General features: G+C 48.8%; 1 protein-coding gene across 1 annotated transcript in view; it reads right to left on the bottom strand.

The window, feature by feature from the left end:
* The window catches only part of gse1 (Gse1 coiled-coil protein), a 456,459-nt gene that overhangs the window by 106,013 nt on the left and 328,568 nt on the right, over nucleotides 1-21,878 (bottom strand). The window lies entirely within an intron of this gene.

The following is a 21,878-nucleotide window of genomic DNA, read 5'->3' on the forward strand; positions in this document are numbered from 1 at the left end:
AGGGAGGGAGGAAGGGATAGGGAGAGAGAGGGAGAGAGAGAGAGGGAGGGATAGGGAGAGAGAGGGAGGGAGAAAGGGATAGGGAGAGAGAGGGAGAGAGAGGGAGAGAGAGGGTCAGTGTGAGAGCGAGGTTAGAGATGTTACAAAGCCTGTGTGAGTTCAAGCCCATGCTAATAGGGTAACTGCATCGATTTCCATTTAACTTTGGCCTCTGATGTTATTTACAGCATTTAGCAACAAGGCCTCTCTCGCTCTCTCTCTCTCTCTCTCTCTCTCTCTCGCTCTCTCTCTCTCTCTCTCTCTCTCTCTCTCTCTCTCTCTCTCTCTCTCTCTCTCTCTCTCCTTTTAACCAGCCGTGACATGCTGTCAACCCTGCCTCCCCCTCCCCCTTCACACAACAACTGCCAAAACAACCAAATTGATTAGGTCTTTAACACAGGCAAAACTCTCCCTGCCTCCCCCTTTCTCGCTCCATATTAAGGGCCCTACACTTCACGCACACTATGCAAACGCAGCAATGGAGCGTTGTTTTCAGATGTAGTTCTATGAACTTTAGTGTGGTTCAAATTTATGAAAGCGTTATACAACGCTCTGTCGCTCTGTGTGACGAACAGTCATCAAAATTGTTCCGATGTTTTAAAAACTATTGTAATAAATGCAACAGATGGACAATAGATAAAGATACTCCAAACTGTTTGACTTTTTTAAATCTATCAGGCATAAAACATTTTACTGGCATGGACAAATAATGAATGGCATTCAGGGACAAATAATAAATGGCATTCAGGGATAAATAATGAATGGCATTCAGGGGTGAATAATGAATGGCATTCAGGGATGAATAATGAATGGCATTCAGGGGTGAATAATGAATGGCATTCAGGGATGAATAATTAATGGCATTCAGGGATGAATAATGAATGGCATTCAGGGATGAATAATGAATGGCATTCAGGGATGAATAATGAATGGCATTCAGGGATGAATAATGAATGGCATTCAGGGATGAATAATGAATGGCATTCAGGGGTGAATAATGAATGGCATTCAGGGGTGAATAATGAATGGCATTCAGGGATGAATAATGAATGGCATTCAGGGGTGAATAATGAATGGCATTCAGGGATGAATAATGAATGGCATTCAGGGATGAATAATGAATGGCATTCAGGAATAAATAATGAATGGCATTCAGGAATAAATAATGAATGGCATTCATGGGTGAATAATGAATGGCATTCAGGGATGAATAATGAATGGCATTCAGGAATAAATAATGAATGGCATTCAGGGATAAATAATGAATGGCATTCAGGGATTTTGGTGGGAATTCAGCTATTCAATTTATCAAATAAATTTTCACAGTTTTTTTGTTGTTGAGTGCACTCTTATACACATGTTCTAATGGTATCAGGTATTTATTTGATATTGTGTGTTAAAATAAAGACAATTATACTTGCCTAATTCTCATAAATGGCAGTCTCTATGGATGTGCCACAGGGTTCAATTCTCGGGCCGACTCTTTTCTCTGTATACATCAATGATGTCGCTCTTGCTGCCGGTGATTCTCTGATCCACCTCTATGCAGATAACACTATTCTGTATACTTCTGGCCCTTCTTCGACTCTGTGTTAACAAACCTCCAGACGAGCTTCAATGCCATACAACACTCCTTCCGTGGCCTCCAACTGCTCTTAAATGCAAGAACTAAATGCATGCACTTCAAACGATCGCGGCCCGCACCAGCCCGCCCATCTAGCATCACTACTCTGGACGTTTCTGACTTAGAATATGTGGACATTTACAAATCCCTAGGTGTCTGGTTAGACTGTAAACTCCCCTTCCAGACTTACATTAAGCATCTCCAACCCAAAATGACATCTAGATTCGGCTTCCTATTTCGCAACAAAGCATCCTTCACTCATGCTGCCAAACATACCCTCGTAAAACTGACTATCCTACCGATCCTTAACTTCAGCGATGTCATTTACAAAATAGCCTCCAACACACTACTCAGCAAATTGGATGCAGTCTATCACAGTGCAATCCGTTTTGTCACCAAAGCCCCATTTACTACCCACCACTGTAACCTGTATGCTCTCGTTGGCTGGCCCTCGCTTCATATTCGACGCCAAACGCACTGGCTTCAGGTCATCTATAAGTCTTTGTTAGGTAAAGCCCCACCTTATCTCAGCTCACTGGTCACCATAGCAACACCCACCCATAGCACGCGCACCAGCAGCAAAGCCAACTCATCCTTTGGCCGCCTTTCCTTCCAGTTCTCTGCTGCCAATGACTGGAACAAATTGCAAAAATCACTGAGGCTGGAGACTTATATCTTCCTCTCTAACTATAAGCATCAGCTGTCAGAGCAGCTTACCAATCACTGCACCTATACACAGCCCATCTGCAAATAGCCCACCCAACTACCACATCCCCATATTGTTATTTATTTTTTTGCTACATTGCACCCCAGTATCTCTACTTGCACATCATCATCTGCACATCTATCACTCCAGTGTTAATGCTAAATTGTAATTATTTCGCCACAATGGCCTATTTTATTTCCTTACCTTCCTAATCTTACTACATTTGCACACACTGTACATAGATGTTTCTATTGTGTTATTGACTGTACGTTTATGTGTAACTCGGTGTTGTTATATGTGTTGAACTGCTTTGCTTTATCTTGGCCAGGTCGCCGTTGTAAATGAGAACTTGTTCTCAACTAGCCTACCTGGTTAAATAAAGGTGAAAAAAAAGAAAATAATAAACAAAAATATATACACTTTGCTTTTATGAAAACATTAACATAAAGGGCTGCAACAACAAACACTTCCTCTGTCTAGGACTCTAGGTCAACCAGCACTCACTTCCTCTGTCTAGGACTCTAGGTCAACCAGCACTCACCTCCTCTGTCTAGGACTCTAGGTCAACCAGCACTCACCTCCTCTGTCTATGACTCTAGGTCAACCAGCACTCACCTCCTCTGTCTAGGACTCTAGGTCAACCAGCACTCACCTCCTCTGTCTAGGACTCTAGGTCAACCAGCACTCACCTCCTCTGTCTAGGACTCTAGGTCAACCAGCACTCACCTCCTCTGTCTAGGACTCTAGGTCAACCAGCACTCACCTCCTCTGTCTAGGACTCTAGGTCAACCAGCACTCACCTCCTCTGTCTAGGACTCTAGGTCAACCAGCACTCACCTCCTCTGTCTAGGACTCTAGGTCAACCAGCACTCACCTCCTCTGTCTAGGACTCTAGGTCAACCAGCACTCACCTCCTCTGCCTAGGACTCTAGGTCAACCAGCACTCACCTCCTCTGTCTAGGACTCTAGGTCAACCAGCACTCACCTCCTCTGTCTAGGACTCTAGGTCAACCAGCACTCACCTCCTCTGTCTAGGACTCTAGGTCAACCAGCACTCACCTCCTCTGTCTAGGACTCTAGGTCAACCAGCACTCACCTCCTCTGTCTAGGACTCTAGGTCAACCAGCACTCACCTCCTCTGTCTAGGACTCTAGGTCAACCAGCACTCACCTCCTCTGTCTAGGACTCTAGGTCAACCAGCACTCACCTCCTCTGTCTAGGACTCTAGATCTACCAGCACTCACCTCCTCTGTCTAGGACTCTAGGTCAACCAGCACTCACTTCCTCTGTCTAGGACTCTAGGTCAACCAGCACTCACCTCCTCTGTCTAGGACTCTAGGTCAACCAGCACTCACCTCCTCTGTCTAGGACTCTAGGTCAACCAGCACTCACCTCCTCTGTCTAGGACTCTAGGTCAACCAGCACTCACCTCCTCTGTCTAGGACTCTAGGTCAACCAGCACTCACCTCCTCTGTCTAGGACTCTAGGTCAACCAGCACTCACCTCCTCTGTCTAGGACTCTAGGTCAACCAGCACTCACCTCCTCTGTCTAGGACTCTAGGTCAACCAGCACTCACCTCCTCTGTCTAGGACTCTAGGTCAACCAGCACTCACCTCCTCTGTCTAGGACTCTAGGTCAACCAGCACTCACCTCCTCTGTCTAGGACTCTAGGTCAACCAGCACTCACCTCCTCTGTCTAGGACTCTAGGTCAACCAGCACTCACCTCCTCTGCCTAGGACTCTAGGTCAACCAGCACTCACCTCCTCTGTCTAGGACTCTAGGTCAACCAGCACTCACCTCCTCTGTCTAGGACTCTAGGTCAACCAGCACTCACCTCCTCTGTCTAGGACTCTAGGTCAACCAGCACTCACCTCCTCTGTCTAGGACTCTAGGTCAACCAGCACTCACCTCCTCTGTCTAGGACTCTAGGTCAACCAGCACTCACCTCCTCTGTCTAGGACTCTAGGTCAACCAGCACTCACCTCCTCTGTCTAGGACTCTAGGTCAACCAGCACTCACCTCCTCTGTCTAGGACTCTAGATCTACCAGCACTCACCTCCTCTGTCTAGGACTCTAGGTCAACCAGCACTCACTTCCTCTGTCTAGGACTCTAGGTCAACCAGCACTCACCTCCTCTGTCTAGGACTCTAGGTCAACCAGCACTCACCTCCTCTGTCTAGGACTCTAGGTCAACCAGCACTCACCTCCTCTGTCTAGGACTCTAGGTCAACCAGCACTCACCTCCTCTGTCTAGGACTCTAGGTCAACCAGCACTCACCTCCTCTGTCTAGGACTCTAGGTCAACCAGCACTCACCTCCTCTGTCTAGGACTCTAGGTCAACCAGCACTCACCTCCTCTGTCTATGACTCTAGGTCAACCAGCACTCACCTCCTCTGTCTAGGACTCTAGGTCAACCAGCACTCACCTCCTCTGTCTAGGACTCTAGGTCAACCAGCACTCACCTCCTCTGTCTAGGACTCTAGGTCAACCAGCACTCACCTCCTCTGTCTAGGACTCTAGGTCAACCAGCACTCACCTCCTCTGTCTAGGACTCTAGGTCAACCAGCACTCACCTCCTCTGTCTAGGACTCTAGGTCAACCAGCACTCACCTCCTCTGTCTAGGACTCTAGGTCAACCAGCACTCACCTCCTCTGTCTAGGACTCTAGGTCAACCTGCACTCACTTCCTCTGTCTAGGACTCTAGGTCAACCTGCACTCACCTCCTCTGTCTAGGACTCTAGGTCAACCAGCACTCACCTCCTCTGTCTAGGACTCTAGGTCAACCAGCACTCACCTCCTCTGTCTAGGACTCTAGTTCAACCAGCACTCACCTCCTCTGTCTAGGACTCTAGGTCAACCAGCACTCACCTCCTCTGTCTAGGACTCTAGGTCAACCAGCACTCACTTCCTCTGTCTAGGACTCTAGGTCAACCAGCACTCACCTCCTCTGTCTAGGACTCTAGGTCAACCAGCACTCACCTCCTCTGTCTAGGACTCTAGGTCAACCAGCACTCACTTCCTCTGTCTAGGACTCTAGGTCAACCAGCACTCACTTCCTCTGTCTAGGACTCTAGGTCAACCAGCACTCACCTCCTCTGTCTAGGACTCTAGGTCAACCAGCACTCACCTCCTCTGTCTAGGACTCTAGGTCAACCAGCACTCACCTCCTCTGTCTAGGACTCTAGGTCAACCAGCACTCACCTCCTCTGTCTAGGACTCTAGGTCAACCAGCATTCACCTCCTCTGTCTAGGACTCTAGGTCAACCTGCACTCACCTCCTCTGTCTAGGACTCTAGGTCAACCAGCACTCACCTCCTCTGTCTAGGACTCTAGGTCAACCAGCACTCACCTCCTCTGTCTAGGACTCTAGGTCAACCAGCACTCACCTCCTCTGTCTAGGACTCTAGGTCAACTTGCACTCACCCCCTCTGTCTAGGACTCTAGGTCAACCAGCACTCACCTCCTCTGTCTAGGACTCTAGGTCAACCTGCACTCACTTCCTCTGTCTAGGACTCTAGGTCAACCAGCACTCACTTCCTCTGTCTAGGACTCTAGGTCAACCAGCACTCACCTCCTCTGTCTAGGACTCTAGGTCAACCAGCACTCACCTCCTCTGTCTAGGACTCTAGGTCAACCAGCACTCACCTCCTCTGTCTAGGACTCTAGGTCAACCTGCACTCACTTCCTCTGTCTAGGACTCTAGGTCAACCAGCACTCACCTCCTCTGTCTAGGACTCTAGGTCAACCAGCACTCACCTCCTCTGTCTAGGACTCTAGGTCAACCAGCACTCACCTCCTCTGTCTAGGACTCTAGGTCAACCTGCACTCACTTCCTCTGTCTAGGACTCTAGGTCAACCAGCACTCACCTCCTCTGTCTAGGACTCTAGGTCAACTTGCACTCACCCCCTCTTTCTAGGACTCTAGGTCAACCAGCACTCACCTCCTCTGTCTAGGACTCTAGGTCAACCTGCACTCACTTCCTCTGTCTAGGACTCTAGGTCAACCAGCACTCACCTCCTCTGTCTAGGAATCTAGGTCAACCAGCACTCACCTGCTCTGTCTAGGACTCTAGGTCAACTTGCACTCACCTCCTCTGTCTAGGACTCTAGGTCGACTTGCACTCACCTCCTCTGTCTAGGACTCTAGGTCTACCTGCACTCACCTCCTCTGTCTAGGACTCTAGGTATACCTGCAGTCACCCCCTCTGTCTAGGACTCTAGATCTACCTGCACTCACCCCCTCTGTCTAGGACTCTAGGTCAACCTGCACTCACCTCCTCTGTCTAGGACTCTAGGTCGACCTGCACTCACCTCCTCTGTCTAGGACTCTAGGTCTACCTGCACTCACCTCCTCTGTCTAGGACTCTAGGTCAACCTGCACTCACCCCCTCTGTCTAGGACTCTAGGTCAACCTGCACTCACCTCCTCTGTCTAGGACTCTAGATCTACCTTCACTCACCTCCTCTGTCTAGGACTCTACGTCGACTTGTACTCACCTCCTCTGTCTAGGATTCTGGTCTAGGATTCTAGGTCAACCTGCACTCACCTGCTCTGTCTAGGACTCTAGGTCGACTTGCACTCACCTCCTCTGTCTAGGACTCTAGGTCGACTTGCACTCACCTCCTCTGTCTAGGACTCTAGGTCGACTTGCACTCACCTCCTCTGTCTAGGAATCTAGGTCGACTTGCACTCACCTCCTCTGTCTAGGACTCTAGGGCTACCTGACCTCACCTCCTCTGTCTAGGGCTCTAGGTCTACCTGCACTCATCTCCTCTGTCTAGGACTCTAGGTCTACCTGCAGTCACCTCCTCTGTCTAGGACTCTAGATCTACCTGCACTCACCTCCTCTGTCTAGGACTCTAGGTCGACCTGCACCCACCTCCCCTGTCTAGGACTCTAGGTCAACCTGCACTCACCTCCTCTGTCTAGGACTCTAGGGCTACCTGACCTCACCTCCTCTGTCTAGGGCTCTAGGTCTACCTGCACTCATCTCCTCTGTCTAGGACTCTAGGTCTACCTGCAGTCACCTCCTCTGTCTAGGACTCTAGATCTACCTGCACTCACCTCCTCTGTCTAGGACTCTAGGTCGACCTGCACCCACCTCCCCTGTCTAGGACTCTAGGTCAACCTGCACTCACCTCCTCTGTCTAGGACTAGGTCAACCTGCACTCACCTCCTCTGTCTAGGACTCTAGGTCTACCAGCACTCACCTCCTCTGTCTAGGACTCTGGGTCGACTTGCACTCACCTCCTCTGTCTAGGAATCTAGGTCGACTTGCACTCACCTCCTCTGTCTAGGACTCTAGGGCTACCTGACCTCACCTCCTCTGTCTAGGGCTCTAGGTCTACCTGCACTCACCTGCTCTGTCTAGGACTCTAGGTCAACCAGCACTCACCTCCTCTGTCTAGGACTCTAGGTCAACCAGCACTCACTTCCTCTGTCTAGGACTCTAGGTCAACCAGCACTCACTTCCTCTGTCTAGGACTCTAGGTCAACCAGCACTCACCTCCTCTGTCTAGGACTCTAGGTCAACCAGCACTCACTTCCTCTGTCTAGGACTCTAGGTCAACCAGCACTCACTTCCTCTGTCTAGGACTCTAAGGTCAACCAGCACTCACCTCCTCTGTCTAGGACTCTAGGTCAACCAGCACTCACCTCCTCTGTCTAGGACTCTAGGTCAACCAGCACTCACCTCCTCTGTCTAGGACTCTAGGTCAACCAGCACTCACCTCCTCTGTCTAGGACTCTAGGTCAACCAGCATTCACCTCCTCTGTCTAGGACTCTAGGTCAACCTGCACTCACCTCCTCTGTCTAGGACTCTAGGTCAACCAGCACTCACCTCCTCTGTCTAGGACTCTAGGTCAACCAGCACTCACCTCCTCTGTCTAGGACTCTAGGTCAACCAGCACTCACCTCCTCTGTCTAGGACTCTAGGTCAACTTGCACTCACCCCCTCTGTCTAGGACTCTAGGTCAACCAGCACTCACCTCCTCTGTCTAGGACTCTAGGTCAACCTGCACTCACTTCCTCTGTCTAGGACTCTAGGTCAACCAGCACTCACTTCCTCTGTCTAGGACTCTAGGTCAACCAGCACTCACCTCCTCTGTCTAGGACTCTAGGTCAACCAGCACTCACCTCCTCTGTCTAGGACTCTAGGTCAACCAGCACTCACCTCCTCTGTCTAGGACTCTAGGTCAACCTGCACTCACTTCCTCTGTCTAGGACTCTAGGTCAACCAGCACTCACCTCCTCTGTCTAGGACTCTAGGTCAACCAGCACTCACCTCCTCTGTCTAGGACTCTAGGTCAACCAGCACTCACCTCCTCTGTCTAGGACTCTAGGTCAACCTGCACTCACTTCCTCTGTCTAGGACTCTAGGTCAACCAGCACTCACCTCCTCTGTCTAGGACTCTAGGTCAACTTGCACTCACCCCCTCTTTCTAGGACTCTAGGTCAACCAGCACTCACCTCCTCTGTCTAGGACTCTAGGTCAACCTGCACTCACTTCCTCTGTCTAGGACTCTAGGTCAACCAGCACTCACCTCCTCTGTCTAGGAATCTAGGTCAACCAGCACTCACCTGCTCTGTCTAGGACTCTAGGTCAACTTGCACTCACCTCCTCTGTCTAGGACTCTAGGTCGACTTGCACTCACCTCCTCTGTCTAGGACTCTAGGTCTACCTGCACTCACCTCCTCTGTCTAGGACTCTAGGTATACCTGCAGTCACCCCCTCTGTCTAGGACTCTAGATCTACCTGCACTCACCCCCTCTGTCTAGGACTCTAGGTCAACCTGCACTCACCTCCTCTGTCTAGGACTCTAGGTCGACCTGCACTCACCTCCTCTGTCTAGGACTCTAGGTCTACCTGCACTCACCTCCTCTGTCTAGGACTCTAGGTCAACCTGCACTCACCCCCTCTGTCTAGGACTCTAGGTCAACCTGCACTCACCTCCTCTGTCTAGGACTCTAGATCTACCTTCACTCACCTCCTCTGTCTAGGACTCTACGTCGACTTGTACTCACCTCCTCTGTCTAGGATTCTGGTCTAGGATTCTAGGTCAACCTGCACTCACCTGCTCTGTCTAGGACTCTAGGTCGACTTGCACTCACCTCCTCTGTCTAGGACTCTAGGTCGACTTGCACTCACCTCCTCTGTCTAGGACTCTAGGTCGACCAGCACTCACCTCCTCTGTCTAGGAATCTAGGTCGACTTGCACTCACCTCCTCTGTCTAGGACTCTAGGGCTACCTGACCTCACCTCCTCTGTCTAGGGCTCTAGGTCTACCTGCACTCATCTCCTCTGTCTAGGACTCTAGGTCTACCTGCAGTCACCTCCTCTGTCTAGGACTCTAGATCTACCTGCACTCACCTCCTCTGTCTAGGACTCTAGGTCGACCTGCACCCACCTCCCCTGTCTAGGACTCTAGGTCAACCTGCACTCACCTCCTCTGTCTAGGACTAGGTCAACCTGCACTCACCTCCTCTGTCTAGGACTCTAGGTCTACCAGCACTCACCTCCTCTGTCTAGGACTCTGGGTCGACTTGCACTCACCTCCTCTGTCTAGGAATCTAGGTCGACTTGCACTCACCTCCTCTGTCTAGGACTCTAGGGCTACCTGACCTCACCTCCTCTGTCTAGGGCTCTAGGTCTACCTGCACTCACCTGCTCTGTCTAGGACTCTAGATCTACCTGCACTCACCTCCTCTGTCTAGGACTCTAGGTCTACCTGCACTCACCTGCTCTGTCTAGGACTCTAGATCTACCTGCACTCACCTGCTCTGTCTAGGACTCTAGGTCTACCTGCACTCACCTCCTCTGTCTAGGACTCTAGGTCTACCTGCACTCACCTGCGCTGTCTAGACTACCTCATCAATACCTGTTGTCACGTTCTGTTGGATAATTCAACAAGTATGTCAATAGCAGGATACCCTCAGATTAAAAATCAACATGCTTTCCTCCAGATTACACCTATCTAAACATACTTTACATTGTTTGCGAGATCAGACATAATATCACTATAATCAGCGCTCAGTTTTGGAAGTTGCTTTCATTTCAGCACATCTAATTTGGAAAAACTTTTCAACTGTAGCAATTTATTACTTTTTAAAATTCCACAAACAATGTGCACCCATCTTTCTTCTCTTTTTTGTGATGCAAGTGACGAGGCTGGAGCGTTACATCCCCGAATAAGCATTATTGTTCTTATAGATGCAACTGAAAGACAACGTATTCCATTCAGCCCATTTCAGGCAACGTTAACGGGAAAAAACGACAGGCACAAGGAAGAGTATGAAAGAGTCCCAGGAGTAAAATGAAAGCATTCAATCCAGCAAGACTTAAGTGGAAAGTGTATTTTGCGTCCCACAAACACAGGAAATAGATGACAGATCCTCTGTCTGGGCGGGGCATGCTCGTTGGTGGGCGGGGCATGCTCGTTGCTACAGTGTGTAACGGATTTGAACTGTTTCTCCCCCCTCTGCTTCCTGCTCTAGATTCCTCTTTTAACCCCTGGCCTGATGGCATGGATACATAGCTGCTTTGATGTTCAACTTGTCCTTTCACAGCCCAGGTGTGTGTGTGTGTGTGTGTGTGTGTGTGTGTGTGTGTGTGTGTGTGTGTGTTTACTCAGGCCAACTGTCATCGACTCAGATAACAGGCTAGACTGCTTTCACCTCTGTTTAACTCATCCCTCCATCCACACTCCTTTATGTGTTTTTTCTATCTTTCTTTCATGTTCTCTCTCTTTCCTTCCTCAGAATTAACACCCCGTAAAGCTCTACAGAGGATTACTGCACTAAAGGACAATTGAAGTCATCCAATGAGCGATATAACACACTCAAATCATACCATACAGGTGACCAGAAAAGCTCCTCCAAACCTGGCAGTCCATAGCTGACTCACAACATCAACTAGCCTAGAAAGACTACAGTGTGTGTATGTGCATGTGTGTGCGTGTGTGTGCATGTCTGTGTGTGTGTGTGTGTGTGTGTGTGTGTGAGAGAGAGAGAGAGACAGAGTATGATTAGCATTCAGCAGACACAGGGCAGTATTAGTGTGATATTAATGTGGTCGTCACGTCTGGAACACAGACTGCATTAAGCTTATCATCACTCTCATGCACACATCAAGGACTTCTGGGGAGACAAGCCCTGCCAACCCACCGGTTTAAGAGCAACAGGAGAGGTGGAGGAGGAGGGATGGAGGAGGAGGGATGGAGAGGTGGAGGAGGAGGGATGGAGGAGGAGGGATGGCGAGGTGGAGGAGGAGGGATGGAGGAGGAGGGATGGAGGGGTGGAGGAGGAGGAGGGATGGAGAGGTGGAGGAGGAGGGATGGAGAGGTGGAGGAGGAGGGATGGAAGGGTGGAGAAGGAGGATGGAGGGGGGATGGAGGAGGAGGGATGGAGAGGTGGAGGAGGAGGGATGGAGGGGTGGAGGGGTGGAGGAGGAGGGATGGAGGAGGAGGGATGGAGAGGTGGAGGAGGAGGGATGGAGGGGTGAAGGAGGAGAGGTGGAGGAGGAGGGATCGAGGAGGAGGGATGGAGGGGTGGAAGAGGAGGGATGGAGAGGTGCAGGAGGAGGGATGGAGGAGGAGGGATGGAGAGGTGGAAGAGGAGGGATAGAGGGGTAGAGGAGGAGGGATGGAGGGGTGGAGGAGGAGGGATGGAGGAGGAGGGATGGAGAGGTGGAGGAGGAGGGATGGAGGAGGGATGGAGAGGTGGAGGAGGAGGGGTGGAGGGGTGGAGGAGGACGGATGGAGGGGTGGAGGGGTGGAGGAGGACGGATGGAGAGGTGGAGGAGGAGGGATGGAGAGGTGGAGGAGGAGGGATCGAGGGGTGGAGGAGGAGGGATGGAGGAGGAGGGGTGGAGGAGGAGGGATGGAGGGGTGGAGGAGGAGGGATCGAGGGGTGGAGGGGTGGAGGAGGAGGGATGGAGGGGTGGAGGAGGAGGGATGGAGGGGTGGAGGAAGAGGGATGGAGGGGTGGAGGGGTGGAGGAGGAGGGATGGAGGAGGAGGGGTGGAGGAGGAGGGATGGAGGGGTGGAGGAGGAGGGATGGAGGAGGAGGGATGGAGGAGGGGGGATGGAGAGGTGGAGGAGGAGGGATGGAGGGGTGGAGGAGGAGGGATGGAGGAGTGGAGGAGGAGGGATGGAGGAGGAGGGATTGAGGAGGAGGGATGGAGAGGTGGAGGAGGAGGGATGGAGGGGTGGAGGAGGAGGGATTGAGGAGGAGGGATGGAGAGGTGGAGGAGGAGGGATGGAGGGGTGGAGGAGGAGGGATGGAGAGGAGGAGGAGGAGGGATGGAGAGGTGGAGGAGGAGGGATGGAAGGTGTATGTCCTGTCATGGAAGGTTTATGTCCTGTCATAGCCTCTATAAGTTTGTCTCTCTCAGAGAGCTCTTCACTTCCTCAGATGCATCATGTGGAGAGGAATGCAGTGACCTGCTACAATAGGATTCCAGGGAAAGCTACTTTAAGTCTGCTCCTGCACTCTATCCTGATCCCTCTCCCATTCTCTCATTTGAATGAAAACAGACAGTCTATTAACCATGCAGCATGCCTCCTTCCTTCAGCCTCTGTACATCCCTTCTTTTCCCCCATCCTTTCGTCATTTCAGCCATGAAATACAGAGCTATACTAGTCAGATGGCAGTGATTATGACATTCTCTTACTGGGTTATATGAAGAGAGAGGAACAGAGGACAATGACAACTGTGACGTCTGTGGAGAGATGTCACTCAACATAGACAATGCACAGAGATTAGAGAGATCAGCTCTTCCTGTGCATTACAGAGATCAGCTCTTACTGTGCATTACAGAGATCAGCTCTTCCTGTGCATTACAGAGATCAGCTCTTCCTGTGCATTACAGAGATCAGCTCTTCCTGTGCATTACAGAGATCAGCTCTTACTGTGCATTACAGAGATCAGCTCTTCCTGTGCATTACAGAGATCAGCTCTTCCTGTGCATTACAGAGATCAGCTCTTCCTGTGCATTACAACTAAAGAAACCAGCTATTTGGACATTTTACCTTAAATACAATACTAACAAAGAAATGTGTGACACGGAAAAGCAGCCATTTTCTTTCTAGCTAGGCTGTTTTCTACTGATCGCTGGAAGTATAATGAAGAGTGATTTGTTACAGAACATGATTCCTCCCCAAACCCTGGTAAAGGTAAGCTGAAGCCTCTCTCTCTCTCTCTCTCTCTCTCCCACTCTCTCTCTCTCTCTCTCTCTCTCTCTCTCTCTCTCTCTCTCTGTGCTGTACAGTAAGGCGATGAGACAAGCGAAGGTGCTTCTATCCCTGCAGAACACACACACTCAGAGGGATAAGCTAGGACTACCAGAAGCCGAAAACACACGCACACACACACTGAAAAAGACACCTCGTCAGAAAGACCTAGCACTCGTCTCAGAGTTAAGACGGGAGAGAGAGAACGACAGAGAAGGGAGAAGAAAGGAGAGGATTTAGACTTCCTCTGGGGATGAACATGCTATCTCCTCCTTCTAAATACTATTCCCTCTGTCAGGTCTTAACACTCCTCTTACTGCAACATGATTCCCTTGTTCCTCTCTCCTCTCATTGGCTGTATATTTTGTAGACAAATCTGTTTGTAGCTTAGTGAAAATAATACAGGCCCTAAGCACACTCTTACGGCCTTAACACACTGTCAGCTCCACTCTGACACGTTTTGCCCGTGTGCAGATGGTGTATGTGTGCATTTGAAGCCAGCAGGGTGTGTGTGTGTGTGTGTGTGTGTGTGTGTGTGTGTGTGTGTGTGTGTGTGTGTGTGTGAAGCCAGTAGAGCAGAGAGAGCATGTGTGTAGGGGGTCTAACCTAGGGGATGAGAAATGAACACAGGCACATTTTACTGCATGTATTTTCATTTTACTGGTGCCGGGACCATCTGCTATCCATCCTGCTCCACACACAGGATACAAAGATAAACAGGACCATCTGCTATCCATCCTGCTCCACACACAGGATACAAAGATAAACAGGACTATACTGCTATCCATCCTGCTCCACACACAGGATACAAAGATAAACAGGACTATACTGCAATCCATCCTGCTAAACACACAGGATACAAAGATAAACAGGACTATACTGCTATCCATCCTGCTCCACACACAGGATACAAAGATAAACAGGACTATACTGCTTTCCATCCTGCTCCACACACAGGATACAAAGATAAACAGGACTATACTGCTATCCATCCTGCTCCACACACAGGATACAAAGATAAACAGGACCATCTGCTATCCATCCTGCTCCACACACAGGATACAAAGATAAACAGGACCATCTGCTATCCATCCTGCTCCACACACAGGATACAAAGATAAACAGGACTATCTGCTATCCATCTTGCTCCGCACACAGGATACAAAGATAAACAGGACTATACTGCTATCCATCCTGCTCCACACACAGGATACAAAGATAAACAGGACTATACTGCTATCCATCCTGCTCCACACACAGGATACAAAGATAAACAGGACTATACTGCTATCCATCCTGCTCCACACACAGGATACAAAGATAAACAGGACTATACTGCTATCCATCCTGCTCCACACACAGGATACAAAGATAAACAGGACTATACTGCTATCCATCCTGCTCCACACACAGGATACAAAGATAAACAGGACTATACTGCTATCCATCCTGCTCCACACACAGGATACAAAGATAAACAGGACTATACTGCTATCCATCCTGCTCCACACACAGGATACAAAGATAAACAGGACCATCTGCTATCCATCCTGCTCCACACACAGGATACAAAGATAAACAGGACTATACTGCTATCCATCCTGCTAAACACACAGGATATAAAGATAAACAGGACCATCTGCTATCCATCCTGCTCCACACACAGGAAACAAAGATAAACAGGACTATACTGCTATCCATCCTGCTTCACACACAGGATACAAAGATAAACAGGACAATACTGTATCCATCCTGCTCCACACACAGGATACAAAGATAAACAGGACTATACTGCTATCCATCCTGCTTCACACACAGGATACAAAGATAAACAGGACCATTTGCTATCCATCCTGCTCCACACACAGGATACAAAGATAAACAGGACTATACTGCTATCAATCCTACTTCACACACAGGATACAAAGATAAACAGGATCCTCTGCTATCCATCCTGCTCCACACACAGGATACAAAGATAAACAGGACTATACTGCTATCCATCCTGCTTCACACACAGGATACAAAGATAAACAGGACCATCTGCTATCCATCCTGCTCCACACACAGGATACAAAGATAAACAGGACTATACTGCTATCCATCCTGCTCCACACACAGGATACAAAGATAAACAGGACTATACTGCTAATCATCCTGCTCCACACACAGGATACAAAGATAAACAGGACTATACTGCTATCCATCCTGCTCCACACACAGGATACAAAGATTAACAGGACTATACTGCTATCCATCCTGCTAAACACACAGGATACTAAGATAAACAGGACCATCTGCTATCCATCCTGCTCCACACACAGGATACAAAGATAAACAGGACTATACTGCTATCCATCCTGCTCCACACACAGGATACAAAGATAAACAGGACTATACTGCTATCCATCCTGCTCCACACACAGGATTCTGAAGATAAACAGGACTATACTGCTATCCATCCTGCTCCACACACAGGATACAAAGATAAACAGGACTATACTGCTATCCATCCTGCTCCACACACAGGATACAAAGATAAACAGGACTATACTGCTATCCATCCTGCTTCACACACAAGATACAAAGATAAACAGGACCATCTGCTATCCATCCTGCTCCACACACAGGATACAAAGATAAACAGGACTATACTGCTAATCATCCTGCTCCACACACAGGATACAAAGATAAACAGGACTATACTGCTATCCATCCTGCTCCACACACAGGATACAAAGATAAACAGGACTATACTGCTATCCATCCTGCTCCACACACAGGATACAAAGATAAACAGGACTATACTGCTATCCATCCTGCTCCACACACAGGATACAAAGATAAACAGGACCATCTGCTATCCATCCTGCTCCACACACAGGATACAAAGATAAACAGGACTATACTGCTATCCATCCTGCTAAACACACAGGATATAAAGATAAACAGGACCATCTGCTATCCATCCTGCTCCACACACAGGAAACAAAGATAAACAGGACTATACTGCTATCCATCCTGCTTCACACACAGGATACAAAGATAAACAGGACAATACTGTATCCATCCTGCTCCACACACAGGATACAAAGATAAACAGGACTATACTGCTATCCATCCTGCTTCACACACAGGATACAAAGATAAACAGGACCATTTGCTATCCATCCTGCTCCACACACAGGATACAAAGATAAACAGGACTATACTGCTATCCATCCTACTTCACACACAGGATACAAAGATAAACAGGACCATCTGCTATCCATCCTGCTCCACACACAGGATACAAAGATAAACAGGACTATACTGCTATCCATCCTGCTTCACACACAGGATACAAAGATAAACAGGACCATCTGCTATCCATCCTGCTCCACACACAGGATACAAAGATAAACAGGACTATACTGCTATCCATCCTGCTCCACACACAGGATACAAAGATAAACAGGACTATACTGCTAATCATCCTGCTCCACACACAGGATACAAAGATAAACAGGACTATACTGCTATCCATCCTGCTCCACACACAGGATACAAAGATTAACAGGACTATACTGCTATCCATCCTGCTAAACACACAGGATACTAAGATAAACAGGACCATCTGCTATCCATCCTGCTCCACACACAGGATACAAAGATAAACAGGACTATACTGCTATCCATCCTGCTCCACACACAGGATACAAAGATAAACAGGACTATACTGCTATCCATCCTGCTCCACACACAGGATACAAAGATAAACAGGACTATACTGCTATCCATCCTGCTCCACACACAGGATACAAAGATAAACAGGACTATACTGCTATCCATCCTGCTCCACACACAGGATACAAAGATAAACAGGACTATACTGCTATCCATCCTGCTTCACACACAAGATACAAAGATAAACAGGACCATCTGCTATCCATCCTGCTCCACACACAGGATACAAAGATAAACAGGACTATACTGCTAATCATCCTGCTCCACACACAGGATACAAAGATAAACAGGACTATACTGCTATCCATCCTGCTCCACACACAGGATACAAAGATAAACAGGACTATACTGCTATCCACCCTGCTCCACACACAGGATACAAACATAAACAGGACTATACTGCTATCCATCCTGCTCCACACACAGGATACAAAGATAAACAGGACCATCTGCTATCCATCCTGCTCCACACACAGGATAAAAAGATAAACAGGACTATACTGCTATCCATCCTGCTCCACACACAGGATACAAAGATAAACAGGACTATACTGCTATCCATCCTGCTCCACACACAGGATACAAAGATAAACAGGACTATACTGCTATCCATCCTGCTCCACACACAGGATACAAAGACAAACAGGACCATCTGCTATCCATCCTGCTCCACACACAGGATACAAAGATAAACAGGACTATACTGCTATCCATCCTGCTCCACACACAGGATACAAAGATAAACAGGACTATACTGCTACCCATCCTGCTAAACACACAGGATACAAAGATAAACAGGACCATCTGCTATCCATCCTGCTCCACACACAGGATACAAAGATAAACAGGACTATACTGCTATCCATCCTGCTCCACAGACAGGATACAAAGATAAACAGGACCATCTGCTATCCATCCTCCTCCACACACAGGATACAAAGATAAACAGGACTATACTGCTATCCATCCTGCTCCACACACAGGATACAAAGATAAACAGGACTATACTGCTATCCATCCTGCTCCACACACAGGATACAAAGATAAACAGGACCATCTGCTATCCATCCTGCTCCACACACAGGATACAAAGATAAACAGGACTATACTGCTATCCATCCTGCTCCACAAACAGGATACAAAGATAAACAGGACTATACTGCTATCCATCCTGCTAAACACACAGGATACAAAGATAAACAGGACCATCTGCTATCCATCCTGCTCCACACACAGGATACAAAGATAAACAGGACCATCTGCTATCCATCCTGCTTCACACACAGGATACAAAGATAAACAGGACTATACTGCTATCCATCCTGCTCCACACACAGGATACAAAGATAAACATGACTATACTGCTATCCGTCCTGCTAAACACACAGGATACAAAGATAAACAGGACTATACTGCTATCCATCCTGCTCCACACACAGGATACAAAGATAAACAGGACTATACTGCTATCCATCCTGCTCCACACACAGGATACAAAGATAAACAGGACTATACTGCTATCCATCCTGCTCCACACACAGGATACAAAGATAAACAGGACCATCTGCTATCCATCCTGCTCCACACACAGGATACAAAGATAAACAGGACTATACTTCTATCCATCCTGCTCCACACACAGGATACAAAGATAAAAAGGACTGTACTGCCATCTATCCTGCTCCACACACAGGATACAAAGATAAACAGGACCATCTGCTATCCATCCTGCTCCACACACAGGATACAAAGATAAAAAGGACCATCTGCTATCCATCCTGCTCCACACACAGGATACAAAGATAAACAGGACTATACTTCTATCCATCCTGCTCCACACACAGGATACAAAGATAAAAAGGACTGTACTGCTATCTATCCTGCTCCACACACAGGATACAAAGATAAACAGGACCATCTGCTTTCCATCCTGCTCCACACACAGGATACAAAGATAAACAGGACTATACTGCTATCCATCCTGCTCCACACACAGGATACAAAGATAAACAGGACTATACTGCTATCCATCCTGCTCCACACACAGGATACAAAGATAAACAGGACTATACTGCTATCCATCCTGCTTCACACACAGGATACAAAGATAAACAGGACCATCTGCTATCCATCCTGCTCCACACACAGGATACAAAGATAAACAGGACTATACTGCTATCCATCCTGCTCCACACACAGGATACAAAGATAAACAGGACCATCTGCTATCCATCCTGCTCCACACACAGGATACAAAGATAAACAGGACTATACTGATATCCATCCTGCTCCACACACAGGATACAAAGATAAACAGGACCACCTTTCTTTCTCTTACCCCCCTCTCTCTCCATCTCTCTACCCACCATCCCCCTTTCTTTCTCTTACCCCCCTCTCTCTCCATCTCTCTACCCACCTTCCCCCCTTTCTTTCTCTTACCTCCCTCTCTCTCTCTCTCTCTCTCCATCTCTCTACCCACCATCCCCCTTTCTTTATCTTACCCCCCTCTCTCTCCATCTCTCTACCCACCATCCCCCTTTCTTTCTCTTACCCCCCCCCTCTCTCCATCTCTCTACCCACCATCCCCCCTTTCTTTCTCTTACTCCCCTCTCTCTCCATCTCTCTACCCACCATCCCCCTTTCTTTCTCTTACTCCCCTCTCTCTCCATCTCTCTACCCACCTCCCCTCTCTTTCTTTCTCTTACCTCCCTCTCTCTCCATCTCTCTACCCACCTCCCCCTCTTTCTTTCTCTTACTCCCCTCTCTCTCCATCTCTCTACCCACCATCCCCCTTTCTTTCTCTTACCCCCTCTCTCTCCATCTCTCTACCCACCTCCCCCTCTTTCTTTCTCTTACCTCCCTCTCTCTCCATCTCTCTACCCACCTTCCCCCCCTTCTTTCTCTTACCCCCTCTCTCTCCATCTCTCTACCCACCTCCCCCCTCTTTCTTTCTCTTACTCCCATCTCTCTCCATCTCTCTATCCACCTACCCCCATTTCTTTCTCTTACCTCCCTCTCTCTCCATCTCTCTACCCACCTCCCCCTCTTTCTTTCTCTTACTCCCCTCTCTCTCCATTTCTCTACCCACCTTCCAACCTTTCTTTCTCTTACCTCCCTCTCTCTCCATCTCTCTACCCACCTCCCCTCTCTTTCTTTCTCTTACTCCCCTGTCTCTCCATCTCTCTACCCACCTCCCCCCTCTTTCTTTCTCTTACTCCCCATCTCTCTACCCACCTCCCCCCTCTTTCTTTCTCTTACTCCCATCTCTCTCCATCTCTCTATCCACCTACCCCCATTTCTTTCTCTTACCTGCCTCTCTCTCCATCTCTCTACCCACCTCCCCCTCTTTCTTTCTCTTACTCCCCTCTCTCTCCATTTCTCTACCCACCTTCCAATCTTTCTTTCTCTTACCTCCCTCTCTCTCCATCTCTCTACCCACCTCCCCTCTCTTTCTTTCTCTTACTCCCCTCTCTCTCCATCTCTCTACCCACCATCCCCCTTTCTTTCTCTTACCCCCCTCTCTCTCCATCTCTCTACCCACCATCCCCCTTTCTTTCTCTTACCCCCCTCTCTCTCCATCTCTCTACCCACCTTCCCACCTTTCTTTCTCTTACCCCCCTCTCTCTCCATCTCTCTACCCACCATCCCCCTTTCTTTCTCTTACCCCCCTCTCTCTCCATCTCTCTACCCACCATCCCCCTTTCTTTCTCTTACTCCCCTCTCTCTCCATCTCTCTACCCACCTCCCCCCTCTTTCTTTCTCTTACCTCCCTCTCTCTCTCTCCATCTCTCTACCCACCTTCCCCCTTTCTTTCTCTTACTCCCCTCTCTCTCCATCTCTCTACCCACCTTCCCCCCTTTCTTTCTCTTATCTCCCTCTCTCTCTCTCCATCTCTCTACCCACCATCCCCCTTTCTTTCTCTTACCCCCCTCTCTCTCCATCTCTCTACCCACCATCCCCCTTTCTTTCTCTTACCCCCCTCTCTCTCCATCTCTCTACCCACCTTCCCCCCTTTCTTTCTCTTACCTCCCTCTCTCATCTCTCTACCCACCATCCCCCTTTCTTTATCTTACCCCCCTCTCTCTCCATCTGTCTACCCACCATCCCCCTTTCTTTCTCTTACCCCCCCCTCTCTCCATCTCTATACCCACCATCCCCCCTTTCTTTCTCTTACTCCCCTCTCTCTCCATCTCTCTACCCACCATCCCCCTTTCTTTCTCTTACTCCCCTCTCTCTCCATCTCTCTACCCACCTCCCCTCTCTTTCTTTCTCTTACCTCCCTCTCTCTCCATCTCTCTACCCACCTCCCCCTCTTTCTTTCTCTTACTCCCCTCTCTCTCCATCTCTCTACCCACCATCCCCCTTTCTTTCTCTTACCCCCTCTCTCTCCATCTCTCTACCCACCTCCCCCTCTTTCTTTCTCTTACCTCCCTCTCTCTCCATCTCTCTACCCACCTTCCCCCCCTTCTTTCTCTTACCCCCTCTCTCTCCATCTCTCTACCCACCTCCCCCCTCTTTCTTTCTCTTACTCCCATCTCTCTCCATCTCTC

Source organism: Oncorhynchus mykiss, chromosome 6 (genome assembly GCF_013265735.2).
Source record: "Oncorhynchus mykiss isolate Arlee chromosome 6, USDA_OmykA_1.1, whole genome shotgun sequence".
Taxonomy (NCBI): Eukaryota; Metazoa; Chordata; class Actinopteri; order Salmoniformes; family Salmonidae; genus Oncorhynchus; species Oncorhynchus mykiss.